The sequence below is a fragment of the Cibotium barometz genome, chromosome 38, assembly GCF_041138505.1.
Source record: "Cibotium barometz isolate CiBa-2024 chromosome 38, ASM4113850v1, whole genome shotgun sequence".
In the NCBI taxonomy this organism is placed as follows: domain Eukaryota; kingdom Viridiplantae; phylum Streptophyta; class Polypodiopsida; order Cyatheales; family Cibotiaceae; genus Cibotium; species Cibotium barometz.
The window spans coordinates 42,713,047-42,719,155 of record NC_141083.1 but is presented as its reverse complement, the minus strand read 5'-3'; positions in this window follow the sequence as shown (position 1 = coordinate 42,719,155).

Sequence of the window (6,109 nt, the reverse complement as noted above, 5' to 3'; positions counted from 1 at the left end):
GGATAAAACTAGTTCTTGTTGCCAAGCCATGAAGGAGATTAAGAAAGAAAGGACATCAATGGAAGTAAGATTACTGTGAGCGACAAGTAAAAGTTACGACTTATATAAAGGAAGGAGCTAGCGTAACTTAGAAGCCAACGGTATCTTGCCACTGAAGTTTTATCGTCTTTCCATGATTTGGGTTTGGCACATATTTCTATGAAATACATTAAGAACTTTGAGATGAGGAGATAAAAGAAGCTCGTAAGCTAAGTCGCTTACTTTCTTTGAATTCAGATAAGGCTCACAATATCTGGGGGATAACTTCTTAAACTCCCCAATAGATAAAGAACTTCTTTTGGGCCGTACTCGAATGAAGACCAAAACCTTGATATCCAAAACATCGATTCTCACTTCTGAACTCATTGTTCTGAATCCTTAAAACAGGTGGGACTCTTGAGAAGTATTCTAGGAAAAGGGTCTTCCTTTGTTAAACAGAACTTTCTTTTATTTTAGAGAGGGAATAATTATAAGATCAGAAAGGGAGATTCTTACTCCTATATACCTCGAAGCATGGGGAGGAATCTTACACGTACGATTTATTTGCATGCATGTGAGACCTCTTAAAATTAGGGTTTTTTAGGGTTATTTTTGCAATAATGGCATTTTCTTGTATAAATAAAGGTAGATCTCTACTTTTTCCTAGTCCTTACCAACGAGAGCCTTCCCATCCTTACTCTGTCATCATGATAGTTCTATTGGCTCTATAGGTAGTACTTATGGTTCTCTTAGATTCACAATTAAACTAAACTCACTAGAAAATGCAAAAGAATTTGGAGCATTACAACCGCAGTTTGAAGAAAAAATTGACAGAGCAAACCAGCTCATCCCAGCCAAGCAAACATGTAAAGTTGGTGGATTATGGCACGGAAGATAGCAGCACAACAGACATCGACACCGACTGGGGGGAGCCTACATGGGTGCACATGGAGATTCCCAACCACCCAGCTGTAGGAGTAAAGACCTTGCCACGCATCACCACACAAGAGCAAGAGCAAGAGCAAGAATAGCAAGGGGAGTAAGAGGAAGAAGCACCGGCCCCAAAAAGAAACAGAAGGAAGTCGACCTATTAAAGGCCTTGCTCGCTATAACCACGTCCCACCGAACATCTTCCTCGTGGCCCCGCCTGCAAGAGACGCTCAGGGTACAGGTCTTTCCAGGAGATACGACACTACCAAAAGTCCGTAGAGATTCTCATCCAGAGGGAACCTTTCTCATGAACGTGTAAAGAAATTTTATGGGAATACAACATGGAATGTCAGATGCAGTTGTGGTTGCCCATGAGGCTTTGCAGGAAGCCGCTGAAGCATATCTTTTTAATTTATTTGAGGACACCAACTTGTGCGCCATCCATGCAAAGTAGGTCACCATAATGGTAAAGGATATGCAATTGGCCCACCGTATTCTCACGGAGAAAAGGGGAGAAAAAAAAGAGGAGTGTTTAATAATGTATCTGATATTAATGAATTTTCAAAGTGTAATATATCTTCCAAATGTCGATGTGTACATCTTGCAATGGTCAAATGTGCACTCTATCTTGCTATTGTCTATTTGATTTAAGCATGTAATCACATTTCAATAAAGGGCTAGAAGGGTACGAAAAAGGCCCCTCCAGGCCGCGCGTGCAATGGCCATTTTCACACCCTTCTGGCCCACATGGTTTTTCTAGTAAGATGTGTCAATTCTGGATAAACTCTCATCACGAAGGGCTTGGGGTGGCTCAAATGGGGTTAAGAGTAGGAAAGTCGTGATGGCCAGATGGGTGTGAAAATGTTGTGTACAGGGCCTCGTACAGGCCATTTTTGCACCCCCTGCTATGGCCCTCCTTTCTTGTGTGGCACATTGTCTTGTGGTGGTAGGTGGAGCTGGGGGTGGACGCGCAAGAGAGAAATAGAGGACTATTTCGAGCAATAGGACCATTTTTCCTAACAATTTGAAAAACCTTCAATCTCAAAATTTTATAGGTTTTTTCCTAAAATTTGAAGGTTCTTATCAAAATTATAACTCAAATCCCTTAAAATCTGATGTGGTATAACTCAAGACAATGAAAATTAAATGGCACATATTTCTTCATGATGGCCAACAGGGTGCAAAAATGCCCTATGCGATGTCCTTCCCGATCAGCCCTTATTCGCACCCTTCTGTGTAAGATTCCTCCCCAGCCCCTGAAGATGTCCAGTTTCTTCCCCTGAAGATGTCCAGTTTCAATCCTCTTTTCAGAATAATAAAAGATCTTGTTTCTACTTGTTTTGGCCTAGAGAGATAAAATATTCTAGAGAGAGGTAATTCAGTTTTTAGATATCTTTGGATGGAAAAATATCCCTTCTTATTAAAATAAATTCCCCCGAAACAGAAGTTTAAAAAGAAATTCCTAAGGTGCATTAGAAATAAATTATAATGTGCACAAAAGACCTTAGCCTAAGGGTCCAGATTTTCTAAAAATTTTGGATTAAGTTCTTATGGACCAATAAGATTAATCCAAATGTAGGGAGGATATAAATTGAAGAATAAAAGACCCCCCCCCCAAAATGAGTAAATGCTCACATAAGATGAAGAGTGGACTAAGGACCAAAGAAAAGATTAAAAAGAACTGAATTTTGACACCTCAGAGTGGGGATCTCCCCTCATGAAGTAGGCACCTTTTTCTCATCATTACCCCCCAATTTTAAATCAATTAAAAGAGATATTTCATCTCTCCTCTCTCCTATTTCAAAACTAGATCCCCAAAAAAAGCTGAAGTGACCCAAAAATGGTAAAAAATTGACCAAACTGATTTGGAAAATTCTAGAATCAGTTTGCTTGGTTTGAGGCTTACTTTTTCCTATAAATAGAAGCCTCCTCCTTTGTAAAAGCTTAATGGTGTTTATGCACTGTTACTCTACTCCGCCTGGAGCCATCTACATTGAATTTCTTGATAATTCAATTGTTTTTGGCCTAATCCTCTCTCCAAAGTGAATTGGTGGCCACTTTTGCTTCAAACAAGAGTAGAACCCTCAATCCCTCAAGCCAAAGGAAAGCTTACAAACTCCATGTAAGCTAAATTTTCTAACTTGTTTATTTTTAAATCTATGGTTTTCTTGATTTTCATGTTTTACTATTGATTGAATTAAATTCAAATGCTATGCCTTTGAGGAAAAGGCCACCCCCTTCTCTTCTTTACATTCCAGCCTTTCTTAATCCTAGAAAGATTAACTAAAAGATTAATTAAACTTTTCTTATTGTTTACTCTCTTGAATTTTAAAAATTATATAGATTAGAGTTCTATACATCTAATTTAGGTTAATTTAAGTCAATTAAAGAATGATAAAAATGAGAAATGGTCAGCCAATACAAAGGAGGTTATGGCAAAATTTTCCAGATTTTTATGGAAAAGAAAGTTTGTTTTTATGTTATTCCAAAAGAGTAACTCCCCCCATTTTCGCATCTAATAGAAATATTCTAATTACTCCATGTACATATTCACCTATGAATATGCATGGATATCACTGACATTAATTATTAAAATTGATTTCTATGCATAGAAAGATGCATAATGAAAATGTTTTTATTATAAAAGTGTTATTTTCACAAAATTTAATTTCTATGCATAGAAAGATGCATAATGGAAATTTTGTTTTAATTATAAAAGTGTTATTCTCATTAAATTTAATTTTTATGCATAGAAAGATACATAATGGAAATTATTTTATTATAAAAGTGTTATTCTCATTAAATTTAATTTTTATGCTTAGAAAGATGCATAATGGAAAAAAAATTTATTATAAAAGTGTTATTCTCATTAAATTTGATTTTTATGCAGAGAAAGATGCATAAAGGAAATTTTTATTATAAAAGCATTATTCTTTTAAAAATTGATTTTTATGCATAAATAGATGCATAAAGAAATTCTTTTTATTTTTTAAAAGTGTTATTCCTATTAAAATTGATTTTATGCAGCATAAAAGGATTTTTTAAAAAAGTGTTATCCCCATTGAAGTTGATTTTTATGCATAAATAGATGCATAAAGAATTTTTATATTAAAATTAGAATTCTCTTAAATTCTATGAGAAATTAATAAATGAATAGTTAAATACTGTAAGAGAGAAATTTCTATTATTTTATACTCACACAGATTGTAAAAAGAAAATTCAGGAAATCTATCGAGATCGAAATATTCAGATAAATGATTAAATTTATTCCTCATTGGAATTCGTAACGAATTTAGAAATCAATTAAGTGAATATTCAAAGAAAGAAATTCAGTAAAATAGTAACTGAATTATCAAACCTTTTCGAGAAAGATAGTTCAGGAAAAATCTTATCAGACTCGAACCTTGAATCAGACTATGACCAAGACCAAACTCTTTCGTCAGTTTCAAGGAAAAAAGATGTGACCAGTTTAGAAAAATACCCTCAAAACTCTCTCGCCAAATCTAAAACTAAGTTTGAGACCCTTCGAATTGATCTGTGGATCAAGGTTACAGAATTTGAGAAATTTTGGTATGAAATTCAGAATTCTGTTCAAGAAGTTTTAGGGATACGGATTCAAGATATACTCATTGTATTCAAAAGAAAATCAAACTGAAAACTTGCATAGAAACCCTGTTTTCTTAAAGGAATGTCTTACGCTAGAATGCTGGAGGGAGCATTTGGTATATGTTTTTCTAAGAGAAGTTCGGTTGCAAACAGCTCTGGCGAGGAGTGTTCAAAGGATAACTCACGCGGCAAAGCCCAGGTCTTGATCAGCCTCGGTACGGTTAAAATGGTGCGCTTCCGGTACGATGGACGAGGGTCGACGAAGCGGTCCCTGAGTGAAGTGCCAGGACACCTAAGAAGGATCCTGGAAGGTTCTGACCAGGTGATGCATGGGCTCGCGGTGCCTAGGACACCCATGCGTATGTCATGGAAGATATGTATGATGGACGAAATGACTATTGTAATTTGTTACTGGATCTTGTTGCTAACCAACTGGTCTCAACGGAGAGTCCAGAGTGATACTGTTTTTTTTTTTAGAAACAAGGGACTGGATGAAAATTTTGAGTTATGACATCTGTAACCAATAACTGTTTGTCAATGGATTGTTTTATAAGTTAAAGTTTTAAAGAGGAGTGTGTGCGTATCTGTATTCGAAAGTAAAAGTTAAGAAAGGCATTCAATTATGGGTGGGTGAATAATTGTCTGGTTCTACCGATTCCAATGGTTGGGTGGTGGCTAATCCACGGAGTATTAATAAAATGAAATTGAAATAATAGGAATCAATGGAGTATTAATAAAATAAAATTGAAATAATAGAAATATACGCTTAGAATTCGAGTAGTTAAATAAAAACTTGAAGACTTTCTCAAATGATTAGATCAACGGTTGTGCCTGATTTCGGGTAGGAAAAAAGCGTTGATTTCTTCAAGTTAAGTCTGTAATAGTTTTACTTCTATCTGGTTTAATCAGGTGAAGGATAGTTTAGTCTCTTGACCCCGTTAGAAAATTCGTTAAGAAAATCAAAAAGGTGAAATCATCCCCATTTTCCGGGCAAGGTAAAATTTCTCGATTTCGGTTTCGGTTTCGGAATGACCACTAGATTAGTCTCGTGTCTGGATTTTCGAGGGGACGAGGCCCCGAGTGGGAAACCCTGCCCCGCGGCGCAAGAGAAAGCTACTTCTGCTGCTAGCAACCAGGAATCCGGTGCGCGGAGGGGGGCAGAGGGGTCTCACAACTGGTATCAGAGCTTGTTGTAAACTTATGAAACAGCAGCAGAAATTGCCTAAAATTTTAAAGTAAATTTGGGAAATAATGTTTTCACTTGCTAAGATTATGTTTGAAATGAATTCATAAATTGATAACTCATAAATTGAACTAGATTTTTAGATGGATACCCCAAATCTGTCTAGCATTCCTGGACTCTCCCAGAGTCACGATATGATTGCCTTTGTCTTTGAAAATCTCATCAACTCCGCTACAACCCGAGAAAGCAGAGTGAGGCTGGCTCGTCACTTTGAGGATCTATACTTTCCTGATCCAGTAGAGTGACATCAGCATATGTGGTTCTCTGGAGGGCGAAGTATTAACGTCAATACCAATCAACGTCAGAGACTCA